The sequence below is a fragment of the Neodiprion lecontei genome, chromosome 2 (genome assembly GCF_021901455.1).
Source record: "Neodiprion lecontei isolate iyNeoLeco1 chromosome 2, iyNeoLeco1.1, whole genome shotgun sequence".
In the NCBI taxonomy this organism is placed as follows: Eukaryota; Metazoa; Arthropoda; class Insecta; order Hymenoptera; family Diprionidae; genus Neodiprion; species Neodiprion lecontei.
In genome coordinates, this window is record NC_060261.1 from 29,456,568 (window position 1) to 29,476,736 (window position 20,169).

The following is a 20,169-nucleotide window of genomic DNA, read 5'->3' on the forward strand; positions in this document are numbered from 1 at the left end:
TCTGCTTGAGTTATCAGCGGCTGCAGCCTCGGTGCGTGCAATCGAAGCTTTATAGCTTTTGCTAGACCGATTCGTGCCAAAGGGAGAAAACTAATTTCCGAATAATTCATCGGTGATCGTATATTGTGTAAAGAAGTAACGAAAACGGAAATTAAAAGCACAAAAAAAAAAAATCTGCCAGTTTTGTTTTCATGTATTGGTTTTAAAAATATTTTTTTTTTTCCTTTAATTACATCCCAAGCGCTCGGGTCAATTCAATATTGCTACTTTTCAATAAAAATGAACGTTGGTACGATCTTGAAAAATTGAATGAGGCTTGAAAAAAATTCACCAGAGTTTGTAATAATTGCGGATAAACTGAAATGATTGAGAAAAAAAAATGAAAATAAAAACAAATTAGTTGATAATTAGGAAATGTTCTAGACGAAATTTTCGATAATCATTTTTTTCGTTGTCAACTTATTTATTAAACGTTTGTATCAAATTTACCTCTATCAATTTGAATTCAAGTATATTGCTCCTTAGAAGTTTTGATTAACAATTTTTTTTTTAATCTTTTCATTTTGAGTTGATTGACGCGCAAAAAAATTGGATATACACTGAGAAAAATTTCATTTATTATAGTAACTATAAAAATTGATTAAAACAGGTATCGTTAAAAAAAAACTGTTTGAATATTGTTGGGATTACAAAAAACGAGGTACGCCTAACCATTTTGCGCTATTGTCGATCATTTTTTGGGAATCACAACACAAAATCAGTTTGTTCGGTTTACTCTACTTTTTTAGTTGAATAAGGCTTTAACTCCAATTTATCGTTGCGCAAGTATTAAATTTTGGCAACAATTGCAAGAAAATATAGTAACGGTGATCGTAGTGAGAAAGAATAGTAACGGATACTAGAAAACTAATTTTCATTTTCTACCTAGAACTATATTTTTCGATTGTGGTAAGAAATGTAAATAGTTATAAATGTAACTAAAAATTTTTCTCAGAGTACGTTCCGATCTATTGAATCTAGACGAACAATGCGATTTGCAAATTAAAAGATACGAAAAAAATGATGCAATCTTTCAATTAAAATGCTAAACAACCAAGCTGTTTGCTCAGCGATTTTAAATTTCTGTTCCCCTAGTCATGCTCGTCGATAAATGTTTTTGACTTACGAAACCTTGATTTCATCTGCAATTTTCAAATGCATCCTTAAAGAGTTATAAGGAGAGATAAAAACACTCTTTCTTATACGGAGTACGTCATTTCTCGTTAGTTCGGGTCGAAAATTTTTCGTTGAGTAACCGACGTCGCCCGAAGGATTGATTATTAATAAAGATTATCGATCGTCTATTAGTTACAGTTATAAGTATTCAGCATCAGCATCACGGTCAAAGGGAATACCGCCAAAGTACACACGTGTAGCACGCTGCATATATGCTCAAGGTATCGAGGTATGCGCGTATAGATAATATCCACACATGCCCATGTCCAAATGGATATATATATGTATACACGAGCACGATAAAAGCGTATCTCTGCCTATCGTGTACACGCAGGGGAAAAGAGACACGCGTGGATACGCGACGTGAGTGCAAATGGCGTCGATTGGTCCATCGTCGCACTGCCGAGAAGAGATGAAAAGAGGAGAGGTGAGGAGAGGAGAGGAGAGAAGAAGATACCGGTTAACGCGTTGCGCAAGTTCTGTATCAGGTGTGTACGGTAAATTAAAAAAATCGGTGTCACGTCGCCCGAGCCGGTCGCGTGCGCCATTCGGATTTGAGGTGCGACGCCCTCCAGGCCCCATTTTCACCCAACATCTGCATCTCTCGCATTAACGATTCGCAAATTTTTCGCCCGTAAGCAGCTGAGAGGATTCGTCGACCATTCGAAGAAATAATCCACCTTTCGGACGCGTAACGGATCTGCAAAATTTATTTAAACTTAAACGGCATACGTATGATTTGAACTAATTGGGGTTGTCGCGTGACGTTTTTACGTATGTTTTCAAAAGGATAACTTGCTTCGTAAACAACAATTTGTAAAATGTATATGCGATATTGTATTCTCTCACATTACTAAAACCAGATTTGACACTTTTTTATCATTAAATACCGTGTGATGACGTCACGAGAATGCCAAGAGCTTAAAACTTGACTCTGTTCACCCGTTTTCAATCATTTTTATTCGTCAATTACACGTTTCAAACACTCCCCGCCACCTAAATTTATCACAGTAGGATGAAACATTTTTCGCATGTTTCTTTCCCGGTAAAGATAACTTGATCGATAAAATTCACATCAGGTAACCCGGTTGTTAGTTACACCACTGTTTCTGCGTTTGTATAATCGCTGCACGAAGAAGTAAGCAAATAAATTCGCGTATTTGTAATTGGTGCTTTGTATTTTTCCTAATTTCTTCGTTTTTTTTTTTTCTGAAGCAATTTCTGGTTCCGTTGTACGTTAAACACCAAACTTCGTTGGTCTGCGGCACTTTCGAAATATTTCACCTGGAAATTAATTGCTGAAGTTTATAGGAAATAGTTTGTACGGAAATACATGCTTGAGAATTCTTATCGTACTTTGTGCAGTTCGGTTTGAAAGCTAAACACCTGTTTACTTCCTGCATTCCGCAATTTTAACTTGACAGCCTTTTTGTTTAAGTTTCGTTAAAAGTTCAAAGTAGCTGCACGTCTTGCACTTGAAGATAAAGATTATATTCGTTTTACCAATGTGACGCTGAAAACATGGTATTGCAATTTGGGAATCCTGAAATCTTGGAAGAATTACGCAAGTAATTCTGCATCATAAATTTTCGGGAAAGCCGTGACGATAAGTGGAAATCTTTTCTTATCATTTGTGTCTAACTGAGGCAAACCGGGAATTTTATTCCTCACTAACGTACGATTCTTTAAAATGTCGGTGAGAAAAGAATGTAAGTGACGAAGAATATGTTTTATAGAGGATTTTTAATTTTGTGTAAAATTTATGAAAAATATAAACAAGTACTATAATAGAGAAACAGTTGATTCTTTCAAATTGATGCTTCTACTTTCACGCTGAGACAGAATGGCTAATCCTAAACCTCCGTTAGTTTCTTAAAATTGAATTGTTTATTGACATATTTGATAATTGTGCTTGAGCAAAACTGAACTCAAAGAAAAATTGGACTATTTTAACTCACGACGTAAACATCTGTCTAATTTTTGACTAATTTTCACGAAAGAAGGTGAATTTGTTGTTAAAGTTAGGTTGAAATGAGTCCTGAAAGAATCTTATACGTCATTGACGGTATACCTAAGTGTACAAGAGGCCAAGATAAGTTTTTTCCTGAAACATGAATGTACGAAAAATTTCATCCCGCTCATACTCGTTGAACCATTTCATTTTTCCACCGATACTGCGCGTTTCCAACCGAGTGACGATGCACGCTGTAGGCGAAGCGATTACACTTGAAAAGTCTGGCGCAAAGAGGGCGGCGGGTACAATAAAACCGCGTTATCGTCAACGCACGGAGATTTCGCAGAGAGTTTGAAACGCGATGCTCGCGAGAGAATAGCCGCGTATAATACACGGTTCACCCTTCTCCCTGGTTTCAAGATGTCTACCACACACACAGACACAGAGAGAGCACCGCTGTGTAACACTCGATAACCAGGGATAGCTGATCGTGGGTAGGACTCTACGTAGAACGAGGAAGCACATAGCTACGTACACCGGGCTCTGACGAACGTACGAAGAATACTAAAGACTGGGTTACTAGTAAGTAGCCTCTTACACGCGGCGTTCTATTCACTCCGGTATGTCGTATAACACACGAGGCTGAAGCCAGAACTCAGAACCAGAAGCCAAAGGTTCCAACGTTCGTTCGAACTGGGTAGCGAAATCTGGACGTCAAAATTTTGTCTGATCATCTTGGACCATCGATATCACTGTTGGAAATGCGGTGGTTGAACGTACCGTTTTGGTGCTGGTTCGAGAACCATGCAATTGGTGTCAAGAATCGATCGACTTACACCGACGATGACTTTTATTTACACCGTGAATTTTCTAACAGTGTATACATTCGTATAGAGTTATGAGGATAAAATTGAACACGTTTGGCCGATGTTCTCAGCTTCGTGTATGATGCCAGGGCCATTTTAACTTGTTGTTAGAGGCAAGACTCGTGCAAAGATTCGGCTTGTGGGACGGAATAAAACGACGTTGTTGCAGCGACGGTATTCGGACTGCCGTTTCACTTTGTACGTTACATGCAGGCCGTCGCGAATTTACACAAACGATCATCATTGCCTGCAGAATGCATACTCGCCGCCAATTGAAATTGACGTTCTGCTGTTTAACGATCGGATTTGTATTCGATCCGCGAAACTCTCACCTCACCGATTGACGCCGTGGACGCGTTCGAGTGTTGCCGGACTGAGAAATCCGACCCGTGATTCGGATTGATCGGATAATCAGGGGGAGAGGGGGTGGAGAAAACACGGTGCTGGAGGTCGGTCTTTATATTACCGTTGGTACGCCCCTGGATTCTAGGCGAGTGAGGCTAGACGTTGGGTGTGGGATGGTGTCCAGGTCGTTGCTCAGGTTGAGCCAAGACGCGAATACTTTCGATGGTGAATTTCACAAGCCCGAAGCGACCGACGACGACTACAACTAGGTTTTGGCGATCCCTGAGAGATCGGTGTCACCTTGTACGGTGAAATTTGAATTCGATGGAGGAATTTTATCGATTAACTTTCGAAAAGCACCCACATACACAAGCGTACACACGTGGAAAATATCGCCGTTGTCGACGCGGCTGTGCACATATGTACACACGTGTTTGCATCGGGAACTCTTGGGATTAACGAACGCTGCAGATGCGTATCGATATTACATGCAGATGTGTCGTGCGGTATACAATCACGTGGATGACTGCTGCTCTTTCATTTATCTACGCTCGTACACATAATATAACGTTGTACGTACGCGATTACGTAAGTCTTATCGAAAAAGTATCAAACCGTGAGCAAAGAGTATCGTCAACTTCGGCACCGTTTTTGTGCTGCAGCTGGAGATTGATCGATCCTTGAAATATACCCGACGATTCGTCATCTGTCAAATGATTCGAGTTCTCTTTCAATTCGGCTGCACCTCGGTCAAATTTTATTACATGTAACGCGAGTCGTTATTAATCTTTCCAATTTGGTATCGCTCAACTCGATGCGCGTGTAAGTCTCTGCGTGTATAGATTCTTATGAAAAATAAGACGATGTTTGTGTTTCGCAAGTTTTTCGTTCATTTTGACGTTTCGGGTTGAGGAGATGACAAAACAGGATGAAAAAAACAGAAAAAAAAAAAAAAAATGAAAATATGACCGTTGATTATGTAACGTCTTTATTCTCGTCGGTTTAGGCGTGCATTTTGAACGATTGCGAAATGCCATCAGTCAGTATTCCCATAAATACCAACTGGGATGAATTATGCAGTTGAATTGTCGAAATTGAGGTTACAGAAAATTTGAAACCTCGTCATCGGAAATTTACTACGATATCCGATATCTATTGCGTCAATAAATGGTGGACTTTGAATAGAAACGACTATCATTTGAATGGCCCTTGTATATAATTCCGAAGACTCTGTTTATCCAACCGTGTGAAAAATAACGTCTGAAATGCATCCCAAAATGTTGTGGAAATTAATGGAACTGGTAAAGAAGAAATTTGAAGAAGAATCGGTTTCAATTTAACTTCACACTCCTTTTATTCTCTATTCTGGAGAGACTCGTCGAATGTCAAAATAAAAATTATTCCACACGTTTCTCCTCGTTGGCTAGTGTCCTGTGACGTCACCGACTTCGAGTCTGCGCAGTTGCTCCAAGCTGCGCGAGTTTCTTTCGCTTCTTCCTTCGCAGATCACAACAGTGTCGAGCTGATTAACAATGTGGCATTTTTCTTTTTTCACAGTTTTTTATATTTTTATTAAATCGACGGTGAATTTTTCCATCCTGCCAACCCGATAGTTGAAAGTTGTACGAATAGATGCGGGGTTCGGATTCCAACGCTTCGGGTGTACCTAGTACTCCGAGGTACCTACTCGTACACTACTTACACTTTGAAATAGAGAGTGCAGTCCCTAGGCGCCGATACACGTCTACACTTGGCGCAATTTGTAATATAAGTAGGTGCGGTGTCTCCCTCCATGTTTAAGTTGCACACATATCCGCATATATGTATCACGCATGCCTAATGGACGTAGGTATATTAATTCGCAAGTGAAAGGGTTGTTGACGTACGACTGCTGGCTGCTGCAACGGCTCTTCGCGATATTCCCGCGACACACGAATTACTCCTCCTTGTCTGCATAAGGTGGATGACCGTTGTAAACGTTTTAAAGAGTTTTGCCCTTGGCCCTCAAATTGCGACAAATTGATTATATTATTATTTTATATCATGCCTGTTATACTTATTACTGGCCTCGGGTAGCCTTGCATACGTAAGTATCGAGCATATGTATAATATGTATATATATATGTATATGTATGTATGTATACCCAATAATTACGGAGTTGCAGAAGATCAATCATCTCTGTCAATTCACGAAGAAAATGTGAAAGCTGGTAGATGCTGTAACTAAAATCCCAAATCTGACGTCATATTATTAAAATCTTCATAGCGAACATCGTGATGATGATAGAGTTGTTCTTTTTATATATTCGAATGTATTTCCTTTTCACAAATAATATCTTTTCACTTTGTAATGATCGTTGGTAATTGAGATTATTTTTCATCTTTGATTACAAATTCATTTCAAAAAGGTGATAAGATCGTCTAAATGCCTGACTTGTTGTTAGGGTGGTTCTTATTTAGGCGATGTCGCACTCATCCCTAAAAAGTAATCATGTTGTACGCAGGAAAAATCAAGCTAAACCCAAAAAAAAATTTTCCGCCAAACAGTCGAATTTTATATCATGGAAAAATGCGTGAATTTTTTTGATTTTTTTTTGTTCTAGGTAAACTGTTAATTACTTCAAAATTATATATTGTAAAAAAAAATTATTATTATTATTACTTTTTGGGGGTGAGCGCGAATAAATTCCGAAATAATCCCAAGAATCACGCAATTACAAATTATACGGTGTGTGAATGTCAAAAAATGAACGCGTACGCAACATCCGTTTCGTTTTTCGCAACATCTGCTGCATGTAGCGTGATCTTTAACGTTTATCCGTTATCCGTTCGAAAGCATGTATAAGTAAGTAGTGCGTTTCGACGACACGAGTATGTGTATAATTTTGAATAAATCGTCTCCTTTTACCTGCGTCACGCACATATCGATATAGGTATAATATTATGCATACATGACAGATTACATCTTTGTCAATCAGACTTTCACCACCTTCCGAATGTTATTGACCTGTGACAAATAACGTTATTCATCCCACTTTTTCTCTCTCTCTCTCTTACTTTGTATTATCACTCCGTCACTGCGGACGGATATGTGATATACTTGGAAAAAGTATCCAGCTGCAATTGCGCGATTCGTACATTTACATGGGAACCACATCTCGTATTATGTTTGCTTGCAAACTCGAAGGCAATGTCTACGCTCAAACAATTGCTCGATTTTTCAATAAACTCGTGTACAACATGTGTACGCTTAGAAATTACAATCCCTCTGCTTCTGAAAAAACAAAAAATCCAATAAGAGTAATGAAATTTTTCGAAGATTTTTCCTCAGCCTGTCATTTTAATCCAAGGATACTGCATTTCTGACCATTTCCAGTCTAATTACGAAATTAGTAACAATTATTCATAACACCAAGTTCTCTAAATAATTTACTCCGTGTAACTAGACAAACTTTACCAACTGCAGAATTGCATGATAAAATCCGAGTGAATTTTTACTGATATTTTTTTGACGTGGAGGTTGCATTATAAATATACGTTATACAATAGTGTGAAAGACGAAGGCATCGTTACACGTCAAATCTACACTGTTATACTTACAGTTTGACTATTATGTTCAGTCGCATCCTAAGCCACAGAAAATGATCTCATATAGAAAATAAGTTCTCATGTAAAAAGATTTAATTTTATGTCTCATTGGTAATTATTAGAGTGTATAATATAACATATAATAGGTATAAAACCAGTAATCGGAAAAAGATTGAAAAGCGTAAAAACATACTCGTTTTCATATCCACCAATCCGAATTCGACGCAAGGAAACTGATCGCATGATCTTAATTAATCGTTTTATTTTTTCGAATGTTTTTTACAACGAAGTAGTTTTTTTTCTTTTTTCACTACATTTTTTAAATGCTTGAACTGCAACGCAATTTCATTTCTATCCAATTTATACTGTACAATTCCATATCTATACATGTTCCTATTCGATTCTTTTCCATGAATTGGAAATTATCTGAAATAAAGTCCAATACGTTGTGGACAATTCAATGTCTACCATTCGTTTCTGTTCTAACACTGCAACGATTTAAATTCGTGTGAATTGGTGAAAAACATCAGCGCTTTCATCGTTTTATAATGGTATCTTATATTTTTTAATCTAGTTCAATCTCGGACAAAATAATCCAACGGTTTCTTACGGTTCGAAATATAATTATTCAAACACTTCGATTCATACTCTGTAGGATATATTTATAATTGCGGGATCCTGTAAAAACTGGAACAATAATACCTGCAGCCAATCCATTGTAACGGTTAGCCACCGATTGGTATGGAAAGCAGATTCAACTAGACGTCCAAGCTATTGTTTGAATTTGTACATTTAGGATTGATAAAACGAATTCAACCGGATTCAAATATTTTCTCGCTGTCGATTGTTTTCAATAGTTTTCTGGTTACCGGGTGTAGTTAGATTCAATGTTTACAGTACGATATTGAGAATTTGAAACAATTTTGAATTACCCAAGAATCCTTGCGGAGAGAGCATTTTTACTAAGCCGAATACGCAAGTGGATAATCTGGCCGACCTTGACGTGCCAGCCAAAGAAGAAGTTTCCACTTGAATGCGTTTCGAGCTCATAAACATCAGAAATTAATTTTTTTTTCCATTTCTGTCATTTGAATAACTCGAAAATTGTCGAAACGATCGATTTCAAAATTTAATGAGCTTCAAACTAAGTTTCGTTTCAAACTAAGCGTCGTTTGAGACTAAAATAATCACGAATATTAGTTGATCCATTCTTCTGGTATTGTTATTTTTATATTTTACTTGATCTTGTTCTTGGAATAACTCTAAAACTGCTGAACCGATTAGATCTAAAAGATAATCGGTTTCAAATGGAGAGTCAATTAAAACCAAAACCATTAAAATTCCATCTGTCGTCGAGACGTAGTCGGGCAAAACATTGCTCGAGCACATCCAGACGTCCGTTCGAAAATTGTTGGAGGTGATTCTCTCGTCCTTGAAACACCGAGATCTAGTGAAAAGTCAAATTTTTCATTTTCGAAATGACTGTAATAACTTTTCTTGTCCTTTTTTCTCACAGAAAATTCGCAAGTACCTATAATTCGTTAGCTAAGGTGTACCAACGACATCGTGACCGACCTTAACAACCCGCCTAAAAATAATGCGTAAAAAAATAACCCGTCATAAATAACCCATGATAAAAAATTCACAAATAATTTAACTTTATTTAATCCAATTTCACACGTGTTATTTTTGTCAGAGTTATTCTTCTCACGGGTTATTTTTATGTGGGCTATTCTTGTTATGGGTCATTTTTGTGTGGCTTATTATTGTTACGGGTTATTTTAGTCAGGTGTTAAATTTTCGTGAGGGGTTCTTCTTCTCACGGGTTACTTTTGTCTTGGGTTATTTTTGTGTGGATTATTTTTGTGCAGACTATTCTTGTTGTGGGTTATTTTTGTGTGGCTTATTATTGTCACGGGTTACTTTTGCTATGTATTATTTTTTTTTTTTTTTTTTGTTGGACTATTCTTGTTACGGGTTATTTTTTCTTTTTATTTCTTTGCATCACGATTTGCGAATTATTTGGTTCTAATATAATACGACGTGACATCGCAAGCGTGCATCCCGGATTACTCCGGTGATATGTATATACATGTATAGTATATGTATATATATATCTATGAATCGAAGCGTGAAAATTTGAAGGTTCGCGATAGGGGAGCACGAGGTGTGAAACGGCGTGAAGTATGCGCCGTCTCGTTCGTCACGTAGATTAGTCCTTGTTTTCATCTTCTTCTTCTTCTCCTCCTCCTCCTCCTTCTTCTTCTTCTTCTCCTCCTCCTCCTCCTTCTTCTTCTTCTTCGCCGCCTCTGCTCCTCCTCCTCCTCCTCCTCCTCCTCCTTCTCCGCCGATTCTTCGTATTATCGAAAAGTTCGTACGTACGCCGGCGTTCCGAAGCGATCTCGTCGTTGCACAGTCCTGGGTATTCGCTTGCGTTATATACATAGGTATACCTATAGTTGCGGGGGCCCTGTCTAGACGGCGGGGTGACGTCACGCGACAAGGCCGTCTGCCGCCTCCCGTCTCTCCTTTCTCTCCCACCACCCCCCCCCCCCACCCCATCCCCATCCCCATCCCGGTACCTCCCTCTTCTCACTTTCGTCGTCCCCCGACTTCCTCTCCGTGTAACCCAGGAACCCGGGACGAGATCAAGTGATTCTTGCTTCTTCTCTAACCTGTCCCGTCCCATAATCCTATTCCTGCTGTTATCCCGGTGTGGGTGGGGACCTCGGGACATGTTCAAACGTTGAAACACCGCCCGAAACGCCCGGCGTATAAGGTATCCTCCCCTCTTTCCATTTTCCCCCAGGCATCCCCTACCTCTCTCCCTGTATTGTTCGATTTTTTTTTTTTCCTTTTTTTTTTCTTTCCTTTTTTTTTTTTTCCTTTTTTTTTTCTTTCCTTTTTTTTTCGCCGACTCGTCGCGCCCGATTCTCCACCTTCGACGCGAATCTTCGTCACCGCGTACAAACACGTGGGGGCAGGCCATTCCACGCCAAATCTATGGGTATGATTTTATTGTACCTCGCGCAATTTTTAATCTCACCGATAAATTTTTCACATTATAAGTACGGCTACTTCGAAATTTTTTTTTTTTTTTTTTATTCCACTGTTTTTTTTCCTTTCACGCGAAACGTGTCTTTGTGTCGCGACATTAATAATGGAACTAATTTTATATTGGGTCGAGTATCTACGTTTGGCAAAAAAAATTTTGCCAAAAAAGTATATTTTTTTACCAAAATTATAACACAGAATTGCACCGACTGAAAATGTAGAATATTGTAGTCGGGGGTTTTTTTTTCTTATTCAACGGGAAACGAATATGGAAGTAAGGAAATTTTGTCGAGTTTCTGGAAAACTTTCGATTCCGATGACTCGAAGATTTATTTGCGTTCCAATTTTTACAGTTTCGTCGAAACACTTGCTTAGCATACCTAGATATATACCTAATATAACACGTGATTATGCAGTTTCGAATGAAAAATTTCAATATAATTAACATAGACGATGAGTGGACTTGAAAATAAATAAAAAATAATTTACAACGATGGATGAAAAATTATAGTTGATTATTTCAATTCTAAAAGACGCCAGGAAAATGACGATTTTCGATTTAACAAATTACAGGAGAAATTGAGGAAATTTTAGAATATTTTTTTAATATCATCACTTTTTAAAATTCCATTTCGTTTGCCGATCGTTTGAGACCAGTCACACGATGGCAAATATTTGACAGGCACCAAGTTGAAATTTCAAACTTTCGAATTTGAAATACAAGCGAGGTTCGAAACGTCGGCGATTTGTCGTGGAACGTCTCGTTGAAATATGTATACAACCGATACGCTTATACATTTTTGACGTCATTTTTACCTAATTTTTATTTGCTCGTATTCTTCTCACTTCGTCTCCCCGTCCTCGGATCGGTTCGGTTAATTCTTCTTTTATTAGTACGAACGACGCGACGCATGCAGCAGACTCGGTCATCTTTCTCTTGACACTGCAATGGGATTCTTTCGTTGATCTTGTTGCACATGTATACCTACATATGTACCATTCGCGTCTAGACTGAACATATGTATCCCAAATTCCCCCGCAACGTGTCTCGATCTATAGTAGAATTGACGCGATGCTCGGTGTACTTTTTTTTATTTTAGTTTATTTCTAATATTTTCTTTCTTTTTTCATCTCAGCCGCGGAGGAGGGATTCGTTTTTTTTTTCTTCGATGTGCTTTTCTTCTCATATACATATTCGTTATTCATATATAGGTTACACATAGCGTTATCCTCAAGGGTATTAATTACCTTTAATTTATACCCACCTTACGTAAGCAGTTTCAAAGTATAACAACTAGAACGCGAGTTTAATATGTAACATATATTGCATACGTAATATATTTACATGAATTGTAGAAACAACAAAACAAAAAAAAAAAAAAACCAAATTAGAGTATAATTTACCAAGTACATAGATACACGTGAAGAGAGTAACGTTTACTTTTGGTACGTAAGTACATACCTGTATATTACATGCATGGGTTAGTAGATACAAGGAGAGAGAAAGAGAGAGGGAGACGGACGAGAGAAGGAATAAGATGAAAATTTGCATATCGAGTTACGACGCAAAAGCTTATTTATTCCAATTCCCGAATATAAAGTCGCTGATCGGTCTTGCCGCGTTATCAATAATTCAAAAGTTCGTCGTACATTTAAAATAACATTTACTCGTGCGAGTAATCTGTACGTATACCTTGATGTATATTATGCCAACCGCATATGTACGTTTCAATGTATAAAGGGGCAAAGAACCTTCGCGTGTTTCATTCTCGCATGCCTGAAATTAAATTAATATTCACGCGAGAGATCACTGATAAAATCGAATTATATGTGTTATGTATATTATACGGATGAAGGAATGAAAGTTGCAATAACGAGGACGTTGTAAAGGAAAAAACATGAATATTTGAATATCAAAAGAGATAAAACGGAAAAAAGAACGAGGTTAATATCATATCACGGTGATAATGATACGTGCAAACAATGCGACCTGCAAAAAAGATTGGCACGAAAAAAATCTGAGAAGAGTTGGAAGAAAAACGGAAAAAATCGTTGGATTCTATAACGTTACAGGTACTGAACGAATATGCGCAGACGGCACTTTTTTGGAATTAAATCTACAGCAATTGTGGCGAGATTTACAATTCCGATAATAGGAGTTACGAAACCGATGGTAAGAATTACAATATGTTTATAGGTAGAGCACAATAATCGATGCAGATTCGACTTACAAAAACAAAAGTGCTGTCCATATATTCACAACAGGACATGCAATATTTAAATTACATTTTATTTTATTTTTTTTTTTTTTCTACGTGGAACAAGGCTCGATGAAAGATTCAAATATCGGGATATAGAACAAAAATCGTATTTCTTCATATCCGCGAACGCGGAGCGTTGATCCTATGAATACGAAAGTTCGGATTCTCTGCGATAAAAAATCGGAATAAAATTGATTATTTATTATATCCTCCGATCTTATCTATTCAACTGTATGTCAAACGTATCCGTACCAGAGAGACGAAAATACGTAGAAGTATTGCAGCAACCGCCGGACGAGATCGAAGATCGAAAGATCTCGTAGAAACGAGGCGAATATCCACAGCGGATTATATACCTCGGATTTAACTCAGCTCAGTTTCAAGTTCACGGCCGTTCTAATTTACCCCGTTTCTGGCTAAGGCTTAAGCCATCTGTATTCGAAACGATCCTTGCCGCGTATCTTGATACGATATATATATACAGCTCTCTGAAAAAAGTTGGCAAAAACTACAGCAGGTGGATGGGAAGAAGCGGAAACTAGACCAAAAACGTCAAATTGACATCGAGGTTAATTGTAAATTTTAAATAACTCTGAATGCCGAAGGTAGATTATAGAGATAGGTGAAAGAATGTGAATCAAGATGGTTCTGCGCCAAATTTCATACTTATTTATGTAATTTTTTAATGTCATACATAATGAAATATATATATATACATAGTATAAATAAAATCGACGTTGAATTTTCTTGATTTTTCGTAAATAATCTTATTTTATATAATTTTAATAGATCTGTAATTCGAGCTTTTGTAGAGAAAATATTTTTACCAAACTTTATCGAGAATCTACATGTGTTAAATTTACCTAAAAAACTCAGGATATTTATGAACTACTCACGATCAGTTATAAATTGTGTCGATTTATCACAGCGCTATGGTCAATAAAACGAATTAAAACTACAAAACAGGTGAAACACAAAAATTAGAAAAAATTAATAATACACGACAGCAATCGATAGAAATTTTTCATCCGGTTAGGATGTATTTAATTCCGGATGAATTAATAAAAAAAATCAAGAGGTTTGACAAACAATACAGAATTTATGAAAAAACCGTCGGTCCAATCATTCCGGCAGTTTACAAACACGGAACGGTACAGCATTTTTTTAACCTGAGCGTGATAAATGACGTCACAAGTAAATTTTGAATAATGCATGTTTAAAAATATATGTATTATGCGAAGTCGAAGCGCAGTTCAATCTTGACTTTAACATTTCTCTCCTGCTTCTATCTTTTTCCTACTCTCCTGCCGATCCGAATCCCGCATAACGTTCGAAATACGGAGTAAGAAAAAATAAATGTTATACATTATTGATACACGCGTACATGTATTTTCTATTTGCGAGAACTATCGCGCAATGCAAAAACGTGCCCCGTATAAATTCACTGAGCGTATACAGCGGAATAACGTGATTGACATTCAAATATAGTCGTATGATAATATCAATTCATCGCTCTGCGAATTTCATTTATACCCGATGAATCGCCAAATTTCCAACAAACGGAAACTATGGTCTATAGATAAATTCAAAGGGGGAGGGGAGAGAACTGCACCAAAGAAATACAATTTCTACATTTATCTATACGGAACTCGAGTTACGTGAATCATCGCGTTATTATAAGATAGCGTATTTTCATCGATGAGAATCGTTAATTGGGCCAAATTAAAGGTCAGGACTTAGCGGCGCGTAGACGTACCGAAGAGACTTGATCGAATGTCGTTCTAAATGATAAACAAATTGATTAGATCCTTTGGCTGCAGTTTGTCCACTTCGAAATGAGACGTTGACGTAGACGAGAAGTTGCGCCGAGTTATTTGTTTGTTTGTTCCGCAGGCGGTAAACGATCGTGTCTATAAACGCAATATTGCGTCGTAGACGGATTTTCGTTGCGGTCATTTTTGCCAACGATTTCGTCAACGATACGATGATTCACGGATATACGGGGGAAAAACGATGAATGACAAAAATCGCGAGGATTGGTGTGGATTTTATATCCCCTCCAAGAACAGTAAAGCGGATCTCTTTAAATTAATACCGCGTTGCAACGTGACCGAGTTGTGCGACATTTTCGGCAACGTTCGAAAAGCAAAGGTTCAAAAAGTGCCGCCGAAGCTAATCTGTACGGATAAATTCATCTGGATAAAAAAGTCCTTGTGGAAATAGAAAAAAAAAAAAAAAACTAACGATACGTCGAAGGAGACGTATGGATTTTAAATTTGTACAAAACTACAAAATTCCGTAAAGTGTACTCAAATAACCGAATCCTGATTTGATAATCAATTTTTAATAAGTTAACATTAACAAACTAGATAATCATTTTAACCGTCACTTTCATGTATTATATCTTTTATTCTTATTCACACTATTTTCCGGCCTGTTTGAAATTCAGTTATATTTTTTATTTTATACACTGCGTGCTGTCCATTTATGTTAAATGTGTTAAACCGTCGAGCCAAGTTTGCTTGCTTGCGACGAGTTGAGATATTTATTTTTTCTTTTTACTGTAAAATTAAACGATATAAAATTTTGAACAAATAAATAATATTTTTTTTTTTCACGCGACTAAACTCTGTTTTTTTTTTTGTACTTTTTTTATTTGTTTTTTCTATGCTCTCTTGAAATCCAAACGAAACGTTACGGTCGAGATTTTTTCACTATATTACCAACCGACGGTCGTAGAAAAAAAATCTACTTCAGACGATCCTTAAGGAATTCCAATTAGGAATAGAATGAGTTACTTTTAATTAGAATCAAACTTTAAAATTATTAGAATAATACAGTGACGGTAGGTACTAATTTGTTCAAAGTTGAAACTCACTCACAATTTTCAATTATTTTTCGCAACGTTCTTGAATACGAACAATTTGAGGTGTCGTAAGAAAATACTATATTGTGTAACGAGGAGACTAACTCAGTTTTTTCGGACCAAACGCAATCGCTCAATATCAGATTTGTTCGCGACAGCGCATGCGCGCAGTGCAGAAAGGACTACTTTCAACCCCTAGGGCTTGAAAGTTGTATTTTCAGTACTCCGCGCATGCGCATTCGCAGACTGACTTGTGTACGAGAAAAACACGCATCGTGGTAGAACGCGTAAAACACGCTCGCGTTGTATGAAAAAAAGAATCGTCAAACTGACACACCCTAAATCGAACACGTAGATTCGAGTCGATTAGCTGCTGTACTTGCAGGACTTTCGTCGTCTTCTTTTCTCTCGTCTGCAAATTTCCAACCTGTCTGTACCAACGTCCGATGCATCCTTAAAAGAAAAACAACACGCGGAACAATTGCCGAGACAGCATGTGTTACATGGGATTGATTAAAGTCGACAATGAGCGCACACGCAAGGGGGCGAGGATGCCAATGTGGGCCAGACGTTAGTTTAGCGATGCCTGTTTGCGCCGTTCGACGTGTACCTATAATAATAACAATAACAACAACCACAACAGTAATAGTAAGATTAATAACAACAGCAACAACAACAACAACAACAATAATAATAATAATAATAATAATAATAATAATAATAATAATAATGCAACTGCCGCAGCGTTACGCCCGAAGCGTACGTAGCCATAATACAACTGTCTGTGTTCATTGTTAATACACATTATTATTATATATATATATATATATATATATATATATATGAGTACATGTACGTATGCATGTGAATAATTTATGTAACAAACACTTACCTTATGCGTATAATCCGCGTCCACGTGCATCGCACGTTTCGTAAGACGAATGTAGGTGCGTATTGTTATATAATATGGGACATTCCGCGCTAAGTCAGTAAACTTTTGACCATGACGTTTTTTGTCATTTCACCGAGGATTTTATCCCAGGTTATTACGATCCCTGAAAAACTTGTGAAAATGATGTAAATTTTTTTTTTAATCACTCGTCTTTGCCCAATGATTTTGTAAAACCTCAAATACAACCAAATTGATTTTCTATGAAGCAGGGGAAAAAAAAACACAAACACACACAACATTTTCGAAATATGTATAACATTTTCAGGCAAGATTCAGGGTGGAAAGATTTTTTTTTTTCAAATTACCTTTTGTATTTTTTGAATCGTTTTTACTATTTTCAATCCTGTTTCAAATATATTATAACACATACCGCATTTCCGATTTGATTACTGTTTTTCTAATTGTTTCTCCGGTCCTTTGGTTTGCTGTAATAGATTTTGAACGGGTATGAAAATAGAAGAAGAAAACAACACGGTTAAAAACATTGAAAAAAATCTTCTACCACTCTGAATATTCCGTGAAAATATGTTATTTCGGAAACGGGATTGTTTTTGTTTTTTTCACAGGCTTACAGAAATCAATTTTAAGGTTTTTTGAAATGGACCGAAAATTTCTATGGACGATTTTCAAAGGTCGAACCAACATAAAAAAAAATCTTGGGTGAAATAAAATAATTTTATGGTCAAACGTTTACCGAGTTGGCCTGGAATGCCCCTTATGTACGTTGTACCGCAGAAGAACGGCGCATGCGTTCGTAATACGTTTAAATTGGCACACAGAAGCACCGCCGTCGCAAATTCTGTTTTCTTATCGGCCGTGCTATGTTTAGCATTTCTCCCTGCAGGCGTGCGCTGCGTTTAAATACGCTGCAATACCTGCACTTCGCGCACTTGCACTTATCTGCACTGTAAGCGGGGTGACGACGCCTTTAATTCTCGTTAAGAACTTGCTTCTAATTTAGAACAAAAAAAAAAAAAAAGAAAAATTATACCGGGTAATTTTTTTTCTAACATTTTGTTCATTCGGTCATTACAATTGCCGGAACTGTTTCTTAGCTGGAGATCGAAATTTTACTTTCGATTCTCGTTAGGAATGTAGGAAAAAAAAAAAAAAAAAACAAAAACGTGGTGCGTGCAGAGAGAAACGAGACTGAAGTTAGTAACGTTGAGGTAACGAAACATGAGGAAAAAATCGGTACTGTGCAACGTGTGAATGACTTTCAAGAAGTTGGCTTTTATAAATATGATTCTGGTCTGATTCGTTTATCATGGCTTACTAAATTTCAGACGATTTCAATGGTGCGAGGTGACGATTTCTCTTGAACACGCATTGTTACAGTAACGTGACTTACTTCGTCCTTACAGAGAGAAAGGAAAGTGTAGAATAGATCGGACGTTTATTTCACCGTTTGCGTATTCCCTGTAACTGAGGCAATATTTTAGCGAAGAAGTAGAAAAAAATACGGCTGAAAGCGGATAGAAGCTGAAAACTTAGGTTGTGACTTGATGAGAATAATGTAGTGTTTGAATAAAAATGAAGAAAGTAAAAAATAATCGTACACGAGAGAAATAAATGTTAAAAAAATTCAAACAAATGAATCAATAACGCTGCTACTGCTGCCGCTGCATCTCGTCGGAAACGAAGGGTGTTCTCGAGAGCGCGTGTATTAGATCTAATGAAAGTTGAATGAACTTGATGGTAGGTATATGTGTATATGTATAATGGAGTATGTAATGCCAGCAGCTTGTGCATAAACAGTGCGAAAAACTGCAACGTGCTGTTGCAACCTGTTTATTACCATGTCTGCGACGAACGGCAGTCATGTGACTCCGTCAAAACCCCGCGGATCTATGGGATGGATGTACAGTCGCGTCGAAAATTTGACGAGTGAAGTGCGTGAAACGGAGTTTCAAAAAATGCGAACAAAAAAAAAAAAAAAAATTTAAAAGACTGAATTTCAATTTTAAACACGTTATCATCAACAGTGTCGAAGAAAATACGTTACGTTATTACATCACCGTAAAATTCGTGTATAGTTCGTCCCATTCTGATAACAAATAAGTTCCCTTCATCCGTATATCTTCTGATTGTGAGACGGATTTTTTTTTTTCGGGTTCGTTAGTCGATAAAAACAAATCTGATACGTTATACAATCGTTATAATTTAAGAGTAATTAAACAACGAATCGACAAAAGATATATTATGATTGCCTGAAGTTTAATTTATCATACGATTCGTGGAAAATTCAATTATGGATAAAGTGTATGCTATTGTTCATCGGAATTGGACAAGATTTTTTTTTTTTTAACTTTCGCATCTTTAGTGTCGAATAAGTGCAAACAAAAAATTGTTGTATCGTTCTTACTGAAATTATTTGAAAGTTATTAGAAACCCGCGAAAAGTTACCGAAAAATTTATACAAAATTTCTATATTGATTTCTTCGACAAATTTTAGATTCCTTAAAATTTGTTGTCTCTGGAATCCTGAATGCTTTAACGAGTTTTAAATTGTATGGCGATTGGATTTTCCGTAGATATTCCGTACGTCGGAGAATATAATGTCTAGTTTATATCTTAATTATTTGAAACACGACATAATTTTGTCACAAGATGTCGCTGAGCGCTCAACTTTCGGACGAAATTTAAAATGTAAAAAGCATTAGAAGTGCAAGCCGATCGACCAAATCAGCGTAAAATTTCATCCGGAATAGAGCAGCAGGTGCTTTTTTTCAATGTCAGATTGGTATTGAATGAATTTTGATCTCTCGTGCGTCTCGAGTACGAATTATTATACCTCAAACGATTATAAATCGACCAATTGTTGTATTAATATTAATCAATTAATAATATTAAACACGGTCTTTGACTTGTAATAATTGATAGGTGAATCATTGTCACTCGATTTTATTCATTTTGCGATTAGCTTGGTCATAATTTACTAGTTACGCCGCATCCATCAACCTGTCAAAACAATTCGCAAATATATACGTACATGTGTCACCATTCGAAACAAAGAGACTAAACAAAACGTTAAATTTGTGCCAATATCAGTTTATTCCATTTTCTAC

General features: G+C 36.9%; 1 protein-coding gene across 2 annotated transcripts in view; it reads left to right on the plus strand.

Annotated features, from left to right (window-relative positions):
• Positions 1-20,169, plus strand: part of LOC107227081 (solute carrier organic anion transporter family member 74D) — a 96,206-nt gene that overhangs the window by 19,357 nt on the left and 56,680 nt on the right. The gene's annotated exons all lie outside the window — the stretch shown is intronic.